Genomic DNA, 22,483 nt, shown 5'->3' on the forward strand with positions numbered 1-22,483 from the left:
TACAGCTCCTTAGTGACAGACTATGAACAGCAGCAGTTTAAACCAGGGTCTTCTGAGAATCTGGAGAATCAACTAAAATTCTTCAACCTCATGCAAAGCAGCCACCTCTCCATCAATTGTCTTCTGCATGAAACCTCCTCATCTGAGCCATTTCACCCACCACTTTATCCCTTCCATGTTCAGAGTGAAGTTTTCCAGGCTGCTTTTTTCCCTCCATTTGGTCATTTTTCCTAATAACACTATTTAAGTAATCTGGAAGTGATGTATAGATGCAGATGTATGTGGCAGAAGAGAATATCCTATGATAAAAAAACCACACAAACCTACAAAGAAAAAAACACCAGAAAAAAAAAAAAATAACAAAAAGGAGTTGTTTTCCCATTGGGAGATGGGGACAGAGAGAAGAATTGTTGAGTAATTGCAGAGACAGATTTTGAGTTATAGAAGAATATTGATTGTAGCTGGAGGGGAGGAAGCATTGTCATTCTCCTCTCCTTTAAGCAGTTTTCCAGCTATCAAATGGGAAAAAAGCAACTAAAATATTGTCCTACCTCAGACTCTGGAGTTTCCCTTTGTGGCAGTAAAGTGTGGCAGCAGAAATGAAAAAAGACTTTTAGTATGTCATGGTTTATGCTGATCTCTATAAAGGTGGATGAACTGGGAGATTAAAACCCATTATAAACTCGCAGATAAGGGAGTTTAAACAGGGAAACAAAGATGCAGTTGAGGAGCATGGAGCATAGAACTGTTCAGATTGGAAAGGACCCTGGAGATCAGAGAGCCCAACTGGTAACGCAGCACTGCCAGGTCCACCACTGAACCGTGTCCCTAAGCACCACATCTACTCGGTTTTGAAATCCCTCCAGGGACGGTGACTCCACCTCTCCCTGAGCAGCCTGTTCCAGTGCTGTTTTGTTGAAGACATTTTTCTTAATATCCAGTCTAAACCTCCCCTGGCACAACTTGAGGCTGTTTGCTCTCATCTTATTGTTTGTTAGCTGGGACGAGAGACCAACACCCACCTGGCCGCAAAAACCTCCTTTCAGACAGCTGAGTGATAAGGTCTCCCTTGAGCCTTCTCTTCTGCGATCAGTTACCAGCTGCTCCAGACCCATCTTAATTTCCCTCTCTGGCCACGCTCCGGCATCTACCAACACTCCAGTAAGAAAGACTCGTGTTATTTTCTCTCTGCACGCAAACATTTCCGTGACAAAAGGGGTAATTTCAAGGACTAAAACGTGAGGATTCAGTGTGCTACCTGGAGGCGATGGTCTGACCTTTCCAGGCATCTGCCATGGGCAACAGTGACAATGAGAGATGTTCTGTTGGACATATTGGCTTGTCACCTCATAAAGCCGAAACAGAAACAGCTGCAAAGCCTGAGGGGGGTGGGAAAAGAGGAGGAATAACTAACTCCAAGCGGTTTTTATAGGCAGCAGCTTCGGCACGCGGAGCCTCTGGGCATTGGCGCCGTTCGGCCGCGCGGTGGCGGCACCGGCCCCGCCACGGCCCGGGCGCTGCCCGCTCCAGCGGGACTCCGCTCCAAACTGCTGCGGGTTGTGTCCCAACAGCCCGATTGCTGACGGAAGTGGGACTCAGCGCAAGTCCAGCTCGGAGCAGGAGCAGCATTTCACAGAACAGCCTAAATTGGAGAGAAACTTAGAGCTCATCTTGTTCCAACCTCTTGCCATGAGCAGGGACATCTTCCACTGGGACCATGTTGCTCCAAGTCCCGTCCAATCTGGCTTTTAACACTTCTGAGATGGGGCAGCCACAGCTTCTCCGGGAAACCTGTGCCAGTGCCTCACCACCCCCACAATAAAGAGCTCTTTCCTAATATCTAATCTAAACCTACTCTCTAGGTGAAGCATTCCCGCTTTCCATATAACTCCACACTCTTAAGTCTCTCTCCATCTTTCCTGTAAGTTCCCTCCAGGTATTGGAAGGTCACAGTTAGGTCACCCCAAAACATTCTCTTTTCCAGGCTAAACAACCCCAGTTCTCTTAGCCTTTCCTTCTAGCAGAGGTGCTCCATCCCTCAATACATCTTGGCATCTTGGTGGCCTCCTCTGGACTGTTTCCACCAGGTCTATATCCTTCCTATTCTGTGGTGCCAGAGCTGGATGCAGTGTTCCAGGTGGGTCTCACCAGAAGAGAGCAGAGGAAAATCACTCCCTCCCCTACCACCCACAGTGCTTTGGAGGGAGCTCAGGACACAACTGGTTTTCTGTGCTGCCAGCAGACCTTGCTGACCCATGTTCAGCCTCTCATCCACCAGCACCCTCAAGTCCTTTTCAAAACAAAAACTGACATATCAGCTAACTTAATTTCACTCACATCTATGTCTGAACAGGCTTAACAACAGAGTTGACAGAAAATACTTGCTTTTAGTAGCATAATTTGAGAGTAGGTAAAGGGGGACCAAGTTACTGAACTGGCACACTGTCTCAAAATCTTCATGAGAACATGAAGTCAAAACAATTGCTCTCTGATTCCTACAGCAGGCACTGCCCACTTAAAGCATTCCTGCATCTTCTCAGCACAACATTTTCCACTTTTGGCTGCCCTCAGGCAACAATTTGTGATGGGATACTCTAAAATAGTTCACTTTTCTTAACAGCAAAGGAGGAAAGATTAACCACTACAGAGATTTTTACATACAGAGTTAGTCTGTATCTGGAACTAAAGTAGGCTGGATTTTCCTCCAGCACAGACCACGCACTTCTTGATTTGGCACAATGGGACAAACCCCTGTTTTTATTAGAGGTGTGTGAAACCTCCATGTCAGAGTGAACCCCTTTGATCTACACTGAAATTTAGTCAGTCCCAGAAGACCAGACTATATATATATATATATATATACATACAGGCCTTAGAATAAGCTAGGACTGTTCCTTCAGAATTTAAGAAGTGAATATATTTTTTCTTTCAGTAACTTGGTATCTGTGTTCCACTTGGGGAACTTGGAGTAATTAATTGCCCAACTAATAAAGCATTTCACGATGAAAGGTGGACTTTGACTTCAAATCACAACTTTTATATAGACCAATAGCAGCCCAGAAAACTTAAAACCTGTTAAAGACAATTAGAGACCTTCCATAATATCAGCTCCTCAGAGAGGAATTCCTGTTCTATAAAAATATTTCCCAAAGACAAAGTGAGATTGGGAAACAGGAACTTACTGAACCTATTGAATCATTGCAGAATCAAAATCAAATCCAGTATAAAGGATCACTACAATTTTATATTTTATTAATCCAAATAAATGCTGCATTTTACAATTAGTAATATATTTTAATTTCTTCATTTTATTTGTGGGTTTCCATTCCCTTTAAGGTCCCTTGAGGACTTAAGCTAGAAAATCAACTGCACTACGAAATCATAGGCAGCTCAACCTCCTGGAATAGTGCATGATGTAACATAAAATGACAGACTGGTCTGTGAGCTAAAGACTGTAGATTTCTGCAGCTACTGAAAAAGCTTTCAGGTCAGGACTGATTTTGGAAATGAGCAAAACGAATACTCAAACCCCTGGTGCTGGCTGAACAACCTTCCCCCTCGATGTCACCCTGCCCAGCTGCTTCAGTGCAGTCTGAGATCCCCCAGCCCAGGGAGCAGCCAGAGGTGCTGCTGCTGCAGCCAGCCCTGCTCTGGGCAGGAGGGCAGACCCGAGGGCAGCGTGTCCTGCATTGAAGGGTGGATGCACTCTGCTCCTGCCATCCCTCTGCACACATCTCCCTTCTGTCCCTTGGATCCCAGTAAAGCAGACGAGTGGTGCACAGCTGGAGCCGTGGGATACTGCCCTGCAGAGCTCACTCATCCCAGTGCCCCCTCTGCTCTTTTTCAGGAGCAATGGTCCTTAACACAACTGCTCTGCCTCTGCTGCAAGGCCACAGTTTGCCGTTTCATTAATGAGGACAAAACCATGGCAAAAGGTCATTTTTCCTGTTCTGCTCAGAGGTCATGTGCCAGCAGAGGCCAAATTATGTTATCTGGTTTTAATTTTGTTTCTTTTTCAGAAAGAAAGCATAGAATACATCAGTGTCTTTGTTCCTGATCATATAGAGCTTGTTCCTTTACAGCAATAACTAGGAGGTTGGGGAAACTGCAAGGAGTCACATGGAGACTTACCAGACTAGGCACTAAATCTCATTAAACTTCCTTCTCTCCTCTGAGCACCTCTCTTGGGTCAGAGACATATCCAAGCCTGGGGATGCAACATTTCCAATGAAGCACAGAACTGCAGGAAGAAAAAGAAGAGTCACAGGCCATTCACCAGCAAAGGACACATTAGGAGTTACTGCTGTGCCAGTTTTTCTTCCCTCCAACCAGTGTCCCTCTGAGGGCTTTTTAGATTAGTTCCCGAGGCCTTGTGCACTGAGTTAATCTCTATGAGCATGTAAAATGATTAAACAAAAATCTGTAAAAATTTGGCTGCATTATTAGTTAAGCAAGGATTTATGCCCTTGCTTTGGGATAAAAGAATAAAGGGACTTTTTGAAGAATGCAGAGGAATGGGGTTTCCTGTGATATGCAACACTTGAAAAAACAGTGTCACAGCTTTATAGCACAGCCTTTGACTTTGTAGTGTTCATTTTGCCTCACACATTTTCACAGTGCCTTTAATACACTGTTTTTCTGTAATTTGATAACTAGTTTTGCTGCCTTGTCAGTTTCAATTGTAAATTCAACTTTTATTTATTGAAATATTTTACATATAGAGGAAAAACAATTTCTTATATATGAAATAATGTAACAAACCAATATTCTACTCAAGAACAAAAAAAATGTAGCAAAAATACAAGTCATAGTAGAATATCAAGGATGGGATAGTACTACATTTTTTATAACTGCTAAATAATTGACCTGCATACTTCACAGTATATTAGGCAGATTTTAAGAAATTGTAGGTATTGATTAGAAGAGTAAAAACAAGTGTTCTGCACAATGTTGTCTGCCTCCATAAAGCTTTTTTTTTTTTAATGCCTTTTCGATTTAGAAATCTGTGACATTCAACAGACATTTTAAAGATCTACAAAAAAAAACACCTTCTGGTTATTTCATCTGGGGAAGCAATAAATTACAATATTTTGTCACAGGAACTGGCAAGCTCCTTGCTTAGTATTCATACAAAATTAATTTTAAAACATGTACATAATCAATTCTGCACCATCTTATCTGTCCTTTGTGTTCTAAATACTAAGCTTTTTTTTTTTTTTTTTTTTTTTGTATATATTTATATTTGTTCAGCTGAAGATGATTTCTGTCTTGCCTTCTTCAAGGGTAGAAATTGCAGCCATTTTTGCTAGGAATTGCTTAACAGACTATCTTACCTGTCACTTAACTGGCTTAGGAAATTTGTATCAGCCCCTCAGTCTGAGCACTGATAGACAGTTTATCCAATCTCTGTGTGCTTTAGAAGTCTATCAATATATGAAATAAGAATACTACAATGGAACAGCTCTTGATCTTTTTGAAACATTTATCCTGTTATAATAATCAGAGATAAGAAGTTCAACTGCAGATTGTTTCTTTTACCTTGCAGAATCTCACTGCCTTCACTTATTGCTTCTGTTGCTTATGCACAACTTCAGCTATCACAATGATCTGAGTTGTTTCTGGAGGGTAGGACATCCCAAATCCTACCCTGCAGACCTGAATCATAAAGGTGGTGATGAGCAGGTAGAAAACATAAATGTACATTTTTCCTCCTTCCTGTGCATTCTGTAAGATGAACTCCAGGGTAACACTTGCTGCTGCAGGTTTGGTGCCAGTGCATTGCTAGTGAAGACACAGAAGGGTTTTCTGTGAGAAGAGCCAGAGTAAAGGTACAGGAACACAATTTGCACTGTGAGCACTTGCACTTGAAAACTCTACTAACTACTGCTTGGCATCTTGGCACTACAAAATCATTCCATGAGCTCCAGGCTGCATCCCTTGAGAAAAACTGTATTTGAAAGAGAGAGGTGCAAAAAGTCTGCACAAGAGATTTCTGCTTGCTGCACAAGCATGTATATTCACCAACACTTTTTGCTTTAATACTCATATAGAAATAAGGTTCTGTTCATTAAAACACTTCACAGCTGCCAGGTAGTCAAGCTGAATGATCCTCTTATATTTTAGAGTTCAACAAGAAGTGTTATTAAACTTGCTTTGACTTCAGCATGGTTTGTTTGTCCATGAAATAACCTAAAGACTTTCAAAATCAACAGTGACAATACCTCAATGAATACAGTAAAATACATGCTGTAGAAGGACGTGACTGACAAGAGCTTCTGAGAGGAAGCACGAGAGGAATTTGGATTCTAAAAATGCACTGAATGTAAGGTATTCTCAAAAAATATTCCAGCTTCTCACTTCTCTCTTTTTTTTTCCTTTTTTTCTTTTTTTTTTTTTCTTTTTTTTTTTTTTTTTTTTTTTTTTTCAGTCACTTGGAGACTTTTGAAGAAGATGGAGACATGTAGGAGTTGTACTTAACAACCAGGAGGATATGACACAAAAAAGTGGTTTTGCTACTCAAAGTAATTCAGCATCTAGTAGGAGAAGAATCACTTCATGCAATGCCTAATAAAGTTTGAGAATGCAGAATTTGTGACTCACCTTCAAACTATGTTCATATGATATTATATAACACTGTGCACACTCACCTGTTGAACAGAGTTAATTATGAGTCAGGTATCTCTTCACATCATTCATTTCCTTCTCACTTGAGAGCTGACTTTCATTCTTTACTGAAATAACCCCACTCACAAGACAGTGATTAGTCTGACAAATGGATGGAATAAAATACCTTCAGCCCCTTTATAGGACCTCTGGCATTCATGACAGCTACAGCTAAGTGCAATATAGTTTTTGGATTCCTCTTATTCCCTAGTGGCAAACAAGGAATGTCTTAAATAAGACAATCCCAGCATATGTTTATCTATTCAGTTTCAGAAACTCCCACATTATCCTTCAACACTTAAAATTCACTTTCAGTACAAAACCCTAAAATATTAGGGAAAAAACCTCACTAGGAATATGGGGAGCAGAACTTAACACTGTGCCCAGCAGAGTTTTTTTTTTTTAAAAAAAAAAAAAAAAGGGAAAAGAAAAGCTCCTATTTCACCTTCTAGTGGGAAGTTACCCAAATATATCCCTTTGATATAGGGGAAGAATATTGAGCACCAAAATCATTCTGCCTCTAATCCATATGTCCATAGAGTTGAGTTCCTGAGCTTCACTGCCCCACTGGACTGAGAACATGACTTTGTTGGACATCTCCATTCAGACAAAATTATCCTCCCCAAGCCCGAGGAGGCCCAAGGCCATAAAACAGCTCACCTTGAAAGTCTTGTCAGGGCATTCATTGGGAACAAGGCTCGATGTGGAAGCTAAGGGCTGGTCTGGATCAACCCCAGGCAATAGAAAGCAGCACCCTAAATTCAGGGAGAGTTTGTTCGTGCGGGGCCATGGGAGCTACTCTGTAAATAAGAGTTCCATTGCCACTGATGCTTGATTACAATGTTTCTAGAATGTTCCACCCCACGGTGTAGAAGTTGTGTTCACCCCTTGTGGGCATCTTGGTCTCCGGCTGCATTTGGGAGCACTCCTGTGTCACATGCAAGAATAAAGGACCCTTGGATTTCCCACCCATACCCGGCCCCTGCTCTTTTCTTCCTCTCTGACCCGTCACAATTATCTCCTGTCCTCGCAGGCACTCCGAGTTTATCCACCCTGCCAGCCTCGCTGGCTCAGCCTCTAGACTTATATGGAACAAACAAACACAGGATGGCTGAGCTCTGAGGACACCAGCTGTCCTCAAACATCACAGCTAGGGTCACAGAAAAACAGATAAATGAGACTAGTCATCACATGAGATACATTTCTGCAAGTCTTCAAGCCCAAGATCTCCTGACTGGATTTCCCCACTGTGACCCTTAAGGAGATTGCAATAAAAAGCTCCCCTCTCCCTTCCCTACTAAATAACCTGCTTTATTTTCTCTTAAAGACATTTTTTTTTCAGCTTTGCCAATCACTTTTAGTGTGCTAAGCAATCATGTAGAAAAAAATACTTTCCTTTGTTCAGCCAAGTTATAAGTGTATTACAACTGAACCGTGATGTGTCAACAGTTTGTGTGTAACTTGGAAAAAGAAATATATCCACTTTCACTACTAAGACTGGTTGAGGAAGTGATTGTTTGGCCTTTTTTTAAGGATCAGGTATATTAGGCTGGATTCTCAAATGTCATAAATCCCCTAAAGATAACAGCAGCAAGTTGTTCCCTCAACTGAGCTATGAGCTTTTGCTTCTTCTCTCCCTGTGTGGGTTCATGATTTAGTTACTGAGAGCAAAAATTTGTCTTTTACAACAGAAGATGTTATCATCCATTAATGTATTCCTGACCACAACTAAATCCTGGTGAAAAGATTCCTTGTAGCACTGTGAAGATACTTGGCATAAATTATGAGGCAGTTTACACTTAAATAAAGGAAGTCTAGCTTTAACATGATTGGAAAGGTATTCCAGACACATCCCAAGGGCTCTGTTTTAATCCCTGAGAGTTGCATGAGGGCTGCATGGGCACCTTGCTGCTCATATGTCTATACTCACTATATTTCCCATGTTCCTAAGAATTTATGCTGTGGACAGAGCTATTTATCCCGCCAGATATTCTATTTTACCAGGAAGTCTGCATCCCTACACCAAGAGTCATGGTTTGGCTTCTTGCCCAGTGGAAGGGAGGTGAAAGCAAACACAGTCAACTCCATAGGCCATAAGAGAGCAAAAGTAACCCAACTTAAAATAAAAAAAGAAAGATTGAAAAAGTAGGCCTTCCCAGGTCTATAGAAGAAAATTCTTGAGAAAATTTGTTGTTCTTATTAGAGGGGAGAAAGTCTGAATGAGCAGTAGGCAGAACTGCTCAAAGCCAGCCAAAGGAGCTGGATATTCCTCTCACAAATACAGGTGTCCACACAGAGCAGTGGACATGACTGGTCAGGAAAGAAAGCCACACCCTGGCTCTTGTATTCTGCTGCTGCATCTGTGATCACCACTTCCATCACAAGGGAAATGCCACTAAATGGAAAAAGTTTCATCTTCCTGACTTCATAACCATTATGTTAGAAAGCTAAAGGTGGAGCATACAACAACTATTAATTTGGAACTTCAGCCTGTCACTATTACCTTTACTCACCCTTCTGCAGCTTGCAGGCTGTGGTTCACATCACCCTTCATTCATCAGCAGATTTCAGAAGCACTGTATGTTTCACCATATGTCTTTAGACCTCCATGCCTGTCCTACCTCAATATAAATTTAAAATTATTTTTTTAGAACCCAGCAGTATCAGAGGTTCACTGTAAAAGAAGTCACAGGAGTCGTTTAAGGTTTTCATATATGGGAGAATACTCCCACTCACATCCTGAAGAATGTGGGGAGGTTCAAACAAAAGGATCTGACCACATGTCTGAGACTAAACAACAATGCATATCTTCTTCTACCCACACCCTGCTCCCAAAACTCAATCTGTTACAAAGCCAGTTCCTTTCCATCTGCAAAGCTCCTATTTTATGTTATCAGTCTCACTCAAGAGTCCAACAGAAAAAGCAATAAATGGTTAGTGGCAAAGAGTGCAAACCTTGAAATCATTTCAGTCCTAGACACACAGAGAACACTGTAACTTTTCTATAGCAGCATTTAGGAATACAAATCTTTTCTGACTATTCCACTGACATGGTATCCTTAGACATTAATCCATCCATCCTCCCTCAGATATTAAATTGTACTGTACTTCATTCTGTAATGCTGTTGGTAATGTTTTCAAATGCTATGTGCAGGGTTACTGTAGTCTGGGAAAGTGCTAGTCAGGAAATTATGTAAGGAATTAGCTTTATTTTGTTACTGCAGTTCTGGCAGTCTTCCAGATCTTTATGCCATTGGCTGCATATGATTATCAACAACATAAAAAAAAAAAAAAAAGCAGAGCTCTTCTTGGCATGACTGTAGTTATTTTCAGTATTCAGGTACAGAATACATTATTTGCAACAATATAAGCCCAAAATTTGAGGTAATCCATAACAAAGTCAATGATACTTCATGTCATTCTAGATGTTTCACCAGTCTTATTAAAACTGCCTTCCCCCTTACATATTGTTTTTTCAAACATGCTTTTAGTTATTTCCAAGAACATCTACATTAGCAGGAATTAACCTGTTGAGTCCTACTTAAAAATACCAGATGATTTTAAAATAACTTCATATTTTTGTATTTCTCCCTCTCTACCCAAGAAGAATTGTCTGCTTGTTAAAGACCATCATCAGTTGTGACTGTGTTCCACTGGTATAATTTCTTCTCCTTATTAATAAAAATGTTTGCTTTCAATTTCTCCCCTGATACAACACTGTATTTTCTTTTCTTTGCTAAGGGAAGTGGAGTGGTTTGGGGTTAACAGGCCACTAAAATTGAAATCTGCACTGATAGGATTGCTTCTGAATAGTTCTCTTATAAGTCATTGTGAATTTGACAATGGAAAGCATTGCCTAAGCAGGGAGAGCTGCTCAAACCCCCAGATTTCATTCTAGGCATATTACTAAAATCACAGGCTGCTTCCTGCTTTTTAGATAAAAAACACAAATATTTGCAGGGAGACGGGGAAACAAAACTCACTCACTTGTTTTTTTCATGATCTAGGTTTACATTCAGCCACTTCTCACCTGTGAGAAAAAATCCTGCATCATGGAAGAGCAAATTCAAAGCCATTCATGTGAAGTTATTTCCATTTGGTCATCCAATAACACAGAAGTACATGAGGATTTTACAGCTGGGTAGTGCAATGTAGGAGACAAACACTCAAAATACAGCTAAGAAGCCACTGAGCCTGTGCTTTGCTGCTACCACCACTGGTTTTGTTCTAGCACTGCTACCAAAGGACCAAGCACAGCTGTGTGAAAAACAAGCTCTGTGCTGATAGTGGGACACAGCCTGCTCATGCCTGGCCACTGGCAAAGGAATGTGCTCCTTGCTACTCTGCTTTCTGCTTCAAAACTGGAAAGGAGATATTTCCCAGTATGCAGTAAAACATAAAGAAAAAGGAATCAAATATCTTCAAAAGTGCCTATGGGAAATGGACAATACAAGAACTCTCAATACTCCTTGATACTGCAAAAAAGAGAAAAAAAATATCTTGAAAACAAATAAGACTCATTGCACCAATAATTTTAAAAATTATTATGATTCTATTTTTAGAAAAGAAGTCAGGGACTGGATTTCACAACCATATGTGGAAAACATTAAAGGGAAAACTGGATGGGATTACCAAGGCAGTGTGGGGCCAAGAATTGCTGCCTTATTTTTTTTTTTAAGCTCACCCCAAAACACTGGTGGGGGGTAGGGAAGTTCAACACAACTTTCCTCTGCAACTACTGCTTAAGTGAATTTGACTGGTAGTAAGCAAAAACTGAAATGATACTGAGATCACCAGGACTAGCTGGGCAATTTTGGGACATGTTGCAGTGTTACTGCCCATTTTCAGCTGGTGTGTGAATAAAAAGGAATTTTCAGTCTTATTATTCCAATGAAATTTATGAGATGAATAGAGAGTAGATGGGAGAGCAAGTCTTCCCTTGGAAGTGCATGGAAGAATTTTCAGTCAATAAGCAGCACACATTAGCCAAAATTTTACTGCCAACAGTAGAAAATTCACGAGTATATTGTTTATTTATTATAAATAAAAACTGAATGGGCTGAACATGCATTGTTACTGCTTTCTTCTGAATGTGCATGCCAGGAGTTGCAAAAAGGGTCTTGCTCACAGCCCTGTAAAAAATTACTTCATCATTAGTTCCTTCTTTTTTGAGAAAAGATTATACATAGTGAAAATTCATAAAACTTAAAGAAACCAAACTGCAGTTTTGCCAAAAGACATCTGGTCAGGTTGGACTTTGGTCCATCCTTTGCACATCCAGAGCAGCATTTCAATATTGATTAATTTTCAGAATGTTCAAATGAGACAAGTAAACAGAAATGACAGCCAGATGCTACAAACAGCTCTCTATTCTCACAGTTCATGTATTATCCTACCACTGCTTTTCTCCACTATTTTCAGGCTGAATATTATAATTTAAGCTGCATGTTCTCAACAAGCATTGCAATACAGTACATATTTACAGAACTAAGTACAAAGGTAAATGAATCATGGGGTTGGAGGAATAAGAAGGGGCAGACCATTCTGTTGCAAGATTAAAAAACATCATGGGATTTTTATTTGTAAATTATGCCATGCAATTTCTAAATTTCCTTTTCATCCCAGTGTTTCCCAAATACTTTGTCCTTCACAAGATTGTATCTGCCTCAGGGGAAAATCCAGTTTTTCTACTGAACAAGCATGACAACTTGGCAGGAGAGAAGAAAAAGCATAGAAAAGCACATTTAACTAAGTGAACCTGAAAGTTGCATTTACAAACTGAAATAGTGCAGAGACCCTAAGAACAAGTGTCCTCCTACAAAAGACCCAAAATCTGCATTGAGGCATTTGGAGCCACAGCTTGTCCTCTGTCTTCCTTTTCATCACCCTGGAGCGTGTGGCTCCTTAAAAGGATGTCTGTGCAATTCTTCTCTTCTCCAAGACAAAATACAGGGAGAGGGGTCAGATGACTCATTTTGGATCGAGACCTCACAGGCCCCACCACTGCTTCATCCTCAGGCAAAGAATGAGGACATGCAGAACTCCTCACAATGCTGCCATGGGAAGATTCCTGCTGAAGGAGTCAAGTGAATCAACTGGGAACAGATCAAAACCTGGCACCCTGGGAAGGAGACTGAGAAGGCTTGGACTCTGAAAGGACAAAATGTATGGATTTAGTTCACTTGTTTGCCTTCTCAGCAACACAGCATTCACAGCTTATCCAGAAATGAAAGCAGTTCTGGTCATCAGTCCCACTGCTACTACCTGGAATGAGGCTTAGCACAGCAATACAGTCTGGGCTGACACACTGGGAAATGGGGAGCAAACCTGCACAGGTCAGAACAGAGAGTTCACAACTAATACCTTGATATTCTCCCCAAAATCAGCCAGGATAGTTACATTTCAGAAATGACAGCTGACTGGCTGATTTTTAGACTAACTACCCTTGTGGTGACTCTCTAGCTCTTTCCTGGGCACATTATAAAACTGCAAGCATTAGATTTCTTGTATATGTGTGTACAGAGAAAAGTATCTCCCATTTCCCTAAGATATATCAGTAGAGAATGTACCCCAAAGGAGTTCCTTCATCACCTTCTGAAGGCACTGGCTCTAAGGGATTGCACAGCATGCTCCTACACCTGCATAAACATGGTATTTATCTGGGCACTGGGTTTCATTCTAGAGTATTTTAACTGTCAGCTGCTATTCTGAGATATAGATAATGTAACTAATTTACAGGCAGGACATTCTTCCAGCTGCTAACACTGTAAAATAATTTCTCAGATGTCATCCCAGAATTAGATTTGATACTGATTAAGCACTCAATAATAATGTGTGGTGAAAGACAACTGTAACAGAGCAAACAGTGCCGAGGAAGTGCTGATTTTATCTGACTGGCTTTCTGCCTCTACTGATGGCAGTCGATTAAAAAGCATTATTTTGCATGCAGACAGCAGTTTTCTGCCCTTTCTTCCTGCACTTCTCTCACATCTCTGTTAACAGTGCAGTGCTTTCATTAGCAGTGGGGCACCAGCAGCCAGTGCCACAAGCCAAGTGACACTGAGGTGTGCTGTGTACCCAGGAACAGATGGTTCCCCCCTGCAGCACACCAGGGAGGCTGGCTGTTCTACACAAACCTGGTCACACCTGCTGGGCAGGCCAAGGAGACAGTCATCAGGACACTCACATCCATTCCATGTACACAGGGCACTTTCCTGACTCACCATACATTTCAGAGGCAGAACCCACCAGGTTTCGGTTTTTACACTCATTTTCCAGAACAGGTGGACCCTTTCCTGAGGCTTTCTTAGCCCCAGGAGCTGCAGCAAAGGCTCCTGTCACTGCTCCTGATGGAATAGAAGTTATTTTAGCCTTTGTGAGAGCCAACCATTCAGTGTAGGCTTCTGAGCAGATATTATATTGATACTACAGTGATGTTGCTGGTACAGACACAAACTCAGTCATGTCTGGAAAAACAAACCTTCCACAAGTGTTTCATCAGCCAGGATCTGCATCTCATTATCCCTTGCAGCTTGCCCAGGCTCTGGAATTAGTGAATCTAAGTTAATGAAGACTCTCTGTTTAGCAAAGAGATCAGTTCACAATTAAAACTACACTTGTAAAATGGGAGTTGAACATTAGTATGGGAGTTGAATATTAGTGTTAGTAGTAGGGCTTTTTAAGTTGCAGTAACCAGAAGTTGTAGTATAAATGGACTTGAACACGTTCCAGTAACTTGTATAATTAACAAAGGTACAAAGTTATTTAAAAATTTAAAGCTGCAGCCCCAAATACTGTCTCCAATCCTGTCCAGTCACCCAAATGATCACATCCACCCTAGTTACAAATAAGGACTTCAACTTTAAAAGCATTAAACTAATTCTCATGTAATGACAGATTACACTGACTTTGCTGAGAGCACAATTAGACTGCTGCTACTTGAAATCTTCATCAAAAACTCTCCAAGTTTGTTTTAATGTCAATTTTAACACACTGACAAAGCAAAAAATACCCAGTACTCTGTAAGAGCTAAGTGTTATGGATAGAGCAGGTCTTAAGAGCTGAAGGCACTCAGTTCTTGGATGCAGTTCCTGGAAAAGCTTCAGGAAGCTTTCATTAACAGTGTTACATCAGTAGGTATCACAACTTTTCTATTATACAGTAATTAAGCTGACTTTCCAGTATCTGCAGAAGCTTTGAATATCTTTAAAATACTTTCTGTAAAACTGAACTACCAATTCTGACAAGGTTACTAGATTATGTTTTTATTCTAGAGGAAGCCTGAAGGCTGCACTTACCTCTGCTGAAGTTCAGCACTGCAGGGCAGTGTATAAATGGTCTGTTCTAACTCCTCTCTGAACTTCACATACCTGATGGGAGCCAAATCAGCAGTCTGAAACTGTTAGAAGTTACCAGTTAAACTCATTTTATTCTTCAATGTCCTCTCACTCCTAGCCCAAATGAAAGTGCAGCCCTAACACCTGAAATATTGTTCATTTCTTCCAAAACTGCATTTGTATTATACTGCTGCTACTATGGAGCTGCTGAAAATTACAAAATTCATAATTATTTTCTAAAGAGAAGCTATTCAATGGCAACAATAAGAATCCATTAAAAGTATCAAAAGGGCTTAAAAAATATAAAAAGCAAGTGAAAAAGTTTGTTGGCAGATGAGAGACTATGAACTTCAGAGTTTTGTCCAGGCTATAGACTATTCAGCAGTACCTTGCCTTTGTAGGCTGTCTGTATACGACCACATAATGTAAAAAACCAAAGCCACAAAACCCAACCAAAATAAAATGAAACCTACTCCACATCAAGAAAAATCACTGGGGGAAAAAGGACTCTTACCCATCCCTCAGTGAAAAGCAGCTATTGCTTACCAACACTGTGAGGAACACAAATCTCCTTCCTGGAAGCAAAGAGCTGTACCTGGCTGGAAGAAGTAGATGATACCTGCACATGATAAATATCATTCTGCAGCCATCACCAGTGATTTCAAAGATGCCCTGATTAACCAAACTGCATAATTATGTGGTTTAAGTGTCCCTACTCTATCAAGTGCCTTTACTATGGCTTGTAGAGTGGTTCATTTTAAACTGTGACTGGATAGAGGTTTGACTGTGCTGATAATCCAGTTAGGCTTTGGGAATTACTGTGTACCACTTGATTAGATTAAGAGATACAGAATTAGGTACCACTTGCCAGAGCTACATTAGTGTAAGCTTCTGGCACAGGCTTTGCTGCAATAGACATCAGAGACAAATTCTGAAGAGACAGATGATACAGGCAAGACTGTTCTTTTGCTGTTTAAGTTAATATGTGAACAAGCAAGGCAGAAATTTAAAACAGATTTACTCATTCTTACATTAACAAAGAGAAAAAAGCTGGCCTAGTAAAAACACAAACAAGCCCCATTTCCAAAACTTTGTCCTGCTTCTGTCAGCACTGGAACAACCAAAATAAGCCACATCATCAGGAAACTATTTTTTTTCCTACTGTAAGTACACAAAATAAGCTGTGTTGGGGTGGGTGTGTGTATAACTTTTATCAGCCATAACTCTACTGCTATTGCTTTAGGGTAAAACAAAAGCAGCCAAAGGATGTGATCCCATCATTAAGGGACTGAAGCATCTCTTGTGAGGAAAGGCTGAGGGAACTGGGGGTGTTCAGCCTGAAGAAGAGATGACTGAGGGGGGACCTCATCCCTGTGTGTCAGTGTCTGCAGAGAGGGTCAGAGCAGAGACCAGGCTCTGCTCCTGGTGCCCAGCAATGGGACAAGAGGCAATGGGCAGGGAATTTCCACCTGAAAATGAGGGAGAACTTCATTGTGCAGGTGACAGAGCTGGAACAGGCTCCCCAGAGAGGGTCTGGAGCCTTCCCCACTGGGAAGAACCACCTGGATGCATCCCTGTGCCATGGGTGAGCAGGGAGGCTGGACCAGGTGATCCCCCAGAGATCCCCCCAGTCTGAGCCACCCGTGACTCTGGGACACACTCACACTGTCACACTGCCAGGCACTGCCCCTGCAGATTAAGCCACAGGTAAATGTCTAGACTAATTCTCTAACCCTACACTTCAATCTCACAATAAAAATCACAACCACTCTGCAAAATTTATAGTGGGAAAATTACATGCATAGATTGTCTTTTTTAAAATACATACTTTTGGTGGCAGGAAGATAATTTGCTTCACACCACTGCATATTTTTCAGAGGTCTCTACTGAGTATTTTAAGAGTAATTCAGCAGTGATTCCAAAACAATTCTCATAAATTCTTTACCATGTATGGACATAGAAACTTCTTCCCCCTTTTTTTTTGGAGCATGCTCTGCAGCTCACCAGATGAGTGTAAGATTTCTGATGCAACTTGAAAAAATGAAATGTGTTCTAGTTTTGAAAATGATCTGTTTTTTCAGTTTGGGTTTGATATTTCACTGTTCAAGAAGAAATATTATTTACTGGTCAAGGGCTCAAAGTCAAGACACCAGACTCAATTTCCCAGAAAGGTTTGAAACCTGACTTCAAGCACTCATGTACATTTTATGTGCCTTATTTTTTGTTGCATACAAAATACTCCACAAAGATAACACAGTACAGGACAAAATGTACAACATACATACACAAAAATAAACTTGTTAGTAATAAAAACTTCTGAGAAATATTGTGAAATATTAAGAATTGAGTTTTGTTTCTATTCTATAAAACATACATAAATATGCATGGAATACTGGGAAAGGGAAGAATTGAAAATTAAATGAAAACTCAGGGCACACAGCTCTTAAATCTTCACTGATGGATGATGATAGATACAATTTCTTTCCAGGAAAAGTATAAAATGCCTGATTACTAAACTATGAATTAGTTAAGTTCTTATTTATTTCATATATTGCTGTTGGATAGTTTATTCTAGGATAACATACAATCTATTTATAACCAAACTCCAGTCCTGTTATTTCTATAGGGTATATAAAAATTGGCTACATTAAATTCTTCTATGAAAAAGGTATTTTTATAAGGAATCTCTTACAGACTTTAAAAAAACTCAAAGTTGTCATTGTCAGGAGACTGATTTTTGAAGAATAAACCATTGGAAATTGTGCTTAGTTTTGTGAAAGGATCCCTACTGGCTATTCCCTATGTGGGTGATGGTCTTTTATCTAGAGATGTGTACAGGTTAATACCTTGAGCAACAATTCCACATACAACAGATACTGATTTTAGTGGCAGAAGTTTACACAATACAAAACAAGAAAAAAAAAGCAACTATTTCTCCAAGTCAGTGACCTCCCCAGATCCTGACACAGGCAGTAAATTAAGAGATGGCCTTAAGGACCTAAGGATCTATAAAAGACATAAACCACAAACACTATTAACTGCTCAGTTTGGGGACTGGGCATTGATTTTTATTGTCAAACTGCATTATTGCTGCAGGCTCAGGATTCACTGCTGACTTCTGCTCTGTATTGATTTTGTTGAACAGCAGACAAGAGTTCAGTATTTAATGGGATGCAGCTCAAACTGGAGTTCCCACTTACTGCACAGAGGGTTTAATCAATTAAATCTGCCCATTGCATATTCTCATTCACTCTGTGTAACTGCCTTGCATAAAAACATAAAAGAATGATAATGCCATTTTATTATCATTAATACTCCATGAAATTGCCTTTACTCATTAATTTGGTAACATTTATAGATCTTCAGTGTGCAAGGCTTTAGAAGCAGTCAAAGAATTCAGTCACAGATTTTCTGCATGACTGCTCATCCTTGAGACTTGGAATCACACAACTGCAGTGAAAGACAAATTGAAGTACTGGAGAGAATAATTCCCTCAAGTTACACAGCACTCTGACAGGCAACTTGACCTTACCACATGGGGTCCAATTAAGATTCTTTTGCCATCTAGAATTTAAATTATTTCTATTGATGACAGCTATAGCATCAAATATAGTAAATGCTCTCCCCAGTAAAAATAAAATATGTTTTCTCTTTGGGAAAGATGATGAAATCACTGAAATAAATCCACCATGAAGCTGAAAAATTACTAACAGTTCCAGACTTTGCTGCATGTGAACTCTTCAAACCCTGAATGAATGCTCCTGCACATGTAATTAGATGAACAGAAATTAATTCTGTTTTTACCTCTGCAACCATTTCATGATGATGATTTCTGATGGAGACAATTTGTTATTACCATAAGAGCAAAGTAATGAAAACCTGAACTGCTGCTCATACACTTCCTGAATCCACTGCAAAAGCAAAGTGGGATATTAAGTGTAATTATGTGATGGGTTAGATTTTACAGACATTTAAGTAATTGACAATCACAGCTGATAATATGAAACAGAAGGAACCATTAAAATCCATTTGTGTGAAAAGCAAGTTGGAGAATGGTTAAAATATAAACAAGATACAAAATCATTCCTCACAAATAATATGAAGCAAAATATAATAAGTTATGACATACTCAAAATATTAAAAGAAAGGAAAGCAAAGAGACTAATTAAGGCTTGGGGACAGTAGATGATGGTTATAAGCATATGAAGTGACAGCACAGTCTGAAAGAATTTATATACATAGCTAAAAATCAGTACTCCAACAGGAAATATCTTGCTTGATAAAAAGCGAAAAGGATGAAAATCAGTTAACTAGATCAGGGTTTTTTCATACCTTCTCATTTATTTTACACCTTCCCATTAGATAGGCAAATGTGATCACTTTACAAAAAAGGCTGCTGATGAACAACTAGTGGGCTTGGAGGTTCTCAGATTAGCCCGGTTGAATGTTAGCAGACAGATCTGATAGTAAGAGTTCTGATGGTAAATTTTTTCTGGGGGGAAAAAGGGAAATGTGACTTTAAAAAAATTGGAACAAATGATGAAAAAACAAAGGAAATAATGGTCTTGTCCTTTGAGTCTGCAACATCTGAGGAATTAGAAAATATTAGAAAAATAAACAGCAAGGAGCTTTCTGACAAAACTTAGTTATTAGGCTGGAAAAAAGAAGGAAGTAAACTAAAGCAGATGTAGCATTTTCTATTTGAAAATTCAAACCTGTTTTCCAACACTGTTGAAACTGTTTAGCTCTTTCTGTTCTGAGAAGAATGTTCTGCAGACTGTATTTCACAAAGTAGTTTTTGAGATTGTAGGTGGTGATAGAAAGCAAAACAGAGTGAGCTTCTGAAAAGAAGTGATAATTGGCCATTGTGCTGAGGCAAACTCCTACCCAATACTGTGGGTTAACTACCAGAACTTACCATCTCCACAAACACAATTTCAATCTTTAACAAAAGACACATTCAGTTGTTTTGCTGTCCTGTCAATGGAGCTCAAGCAGGAAAAACTCTTATTTAAAAGAAGTGATACTTGCAAAGCGCAAAAGAAAATACATTTCTGGGAAACAAAACAAGAGGAGGAAAAAGAAGTTAAAACAACAATGAGAAGGAGAGGCAAAAAGTAAAAAAGAGCTGTCTGATGGTTTTCCCACCTTCTGTGAGCTCTGTGCTAGCTGATGCCAGGGGTGCCAGCGATGCCATTGATCACCTGCAGGATGAAGCAGAGGATGTTTCTGTCAGGTCGTTTTACTGATAATGGAAATTGTACGCTCATATGAAATGGCAAATGGTAACAGCTGAGAGCCAAGGCAGGGGCTGTTCACCCCTGCAGCCTTCCCCAGCTTCAGCTGGATGGGCAGCAGGCAGATGGAAATTGGCTGGAGCTGTCCATGCCCTGGTGACCCAAGTGAGGGCAGATCCTTCCGGGTGGGTTCCAACAATGACTCCAAGAACCTTCAATTAGCTGATCATGGGCATTGCCTGAGCTACTCTAATCCATAAACATAATTGATAGGAGCTGTTTAGTGTACTCCAGTGTTCTCTACCCAAGAGAGAGAAGTAGCATTTCAGTGACAACTGCAATCAGTGCTTCCTGCCACAAGGGCTCCTTGGAAAACCTAGGAGTGGATGATTTCAGTCCATTCAGCGATAAATAATAATAAACATCGCTTTGCAACCACACTGCTCTGCTTTCTTATTCAAGTCAAGTAACAATGGTCAACTGCAAAACATGAAGAGAAGCTCAACTATGTGAAATGTGCACAAGTGTGAATTTAAAAAAACCCCACAAAATAGTATGAATACCTCCCACACTGCTGTAAGATCTCTGTGTTAAATACTGGCATGGTAGTATTCTAAACATAAAAATTGATCAAGTGATCAAACTACAGAACAGATTACACCCTCACACAAAGTGCCTACTCCTTCCCCACAGCCCCCACTAAAAATGTGTTCCAAATTGAATTGCATCAAAGATGAAAATAATCATTCTGCTCACACCTCGCGAGGTTGGAATGGCAAATAACACACTTCATTTACAACGTGGCATTAATGCTGGAGGCAGACTGGCATAGTCTGAATGAGAATGATCTTAAATTAACATTCTTCTCCGTGTTCCTTGCCTGAGCTACCAGTGAAGGGATTCAGAGCTGAGAAATTCGAGGGTTTCACTGAAAAGGGCTTTTCCATGTGAGCCACTGAGATCAGGCACCAGAGCTGGTCAGCTGCAGCACTCCACGGCTCAGCATGGGCCACGAGGTGTTAATGGTGAGAAATATTACCAATGTGAGCAGATCACACACCACACTGACATTCATTAGAGATGTACTTCAGGAGCTCAATGCTCTCAGTTCTGTAACTCCCATCACTCTGAGCTGGGTTTTGCTAATGCCTGGTGCTCACCATGTTTCACACTTTGGATCACTGAAACAAACGTGAAACACTCTATATGCCATGGTTTCTATTTTAGAGCACTAAAACAAACCTGAGACACAATGTGCCTCAAGCACAAGGAGCCAAGTGATGATTTTAATGGGAAAAACACCACCATGGGTCCACCAAGTTTTCCAGCAGTGTAAATGTTTGTATTTGTAGTGAAGCATGAATACAAAGCTGCTGCATCTCCTCCTCACTAAGCAGCACAAAAATGAAATTAATCCAATGTGCTGAGGTGATGACCAAAACCTACTTAAAAACCAGAGGAACCCAAAGCTGCACACAACTGTTCAAACTTCATAGGGGTTAAATTAAAAGAGGTTAATTAAACAAGCAGGTTTTGGCAGGTGATCGAGCATGGTACATTCACAAAGGATGGGAAAGAGTTGGATGATGGATACAGTAAGAGGAAAGGAACACTGCCTTTTAAAAAGATTTAACTGCTCATACCATCAGCAAAAAGAAGCCATCAAAATTTGGCCACTCTCTCAGACACATTCCACTCCTTTCATCTTCTGTGAGCTCTCCTCAGGCTCCCATGGAAAAACAGCTTCTTATTGGACAGGAATAAAAACAAATAAACTGTGAGGCTAATATGAAATTCAGCTCCTCTAAAAATCTCTAAATAAGACCTGTTCCCTTCCTCCACCCACTGAACCTTGCCAGACAAGAGCTAAGCAGTATTGGGTAATACCAAGCTTGAAAAATGAGCCTTTCAGGGGATAATCTTTGTTCTAAATTCCCAAAACCATGTTACAAGTTACTTTATGAAAATTAGAGAATGATAGAGTAAAAAAATAAAAAGCCATCTTCTTGCAGCCAAATTGGAACACACTAAAATGTCAGTCTGGAGACTTCACACCTGAGTCACAAACAAACTGGGAATTCACTTTATTTTTTATAGCACAATATGGAAATTATCTGCACTGCACAGGTTAAATTATTCTCTCTGTTATTTTATACAATCATGTTTTATAAATGAAAACTTGGACTCAAAACACACAGGCTACAAGTGATTCTATTACAAACAGTACTTTATAGTAAAAAACAAATG

At 40.1% G+C, this 22,483-nt stretch overlaps 1 long non-coding RNA gene across 1 annotated transcript; it reads right to left on the bottom strand.

The window, feature by feature from the left end:
• Positions 1-1,303: 1,303 nt before the first annotated feature.
• LOC130258494 (uncharacterized) lies at positions 1,304-6,335 on the bottom strand. The gene is made up of 3 exons (XR_008841511.1): positions 5,539-6,335; positions 4,132-4,240; positions 1,304-1,379 (listed from the first exon to the last, which is right to left on the bottom strand). It is a non-coding gene; the product is annotated as an uncharacterized LOC130258494 (long non-coding RNA).
• Between the last annotated feature and the right edge of the window lie 16,148 nt (positions 6,336-22,483).

The sequence above is a fragment of the Oenanthe melanoleuca genome, chromosome 12 (assembly GCF_029582105.1).
Source record: "Oenanthe melanoleuca isolate GR-GAL-2019-014 chromosome 12, OMel1.0, whole genome shotgun sequence".
NCBI classification, from domain to species: Eukaryota; Metazoa; Chordata; class Aves; order Passeriformes; family Muscicapidae; genus Oenanthe; species Oenanthe melanoleuca.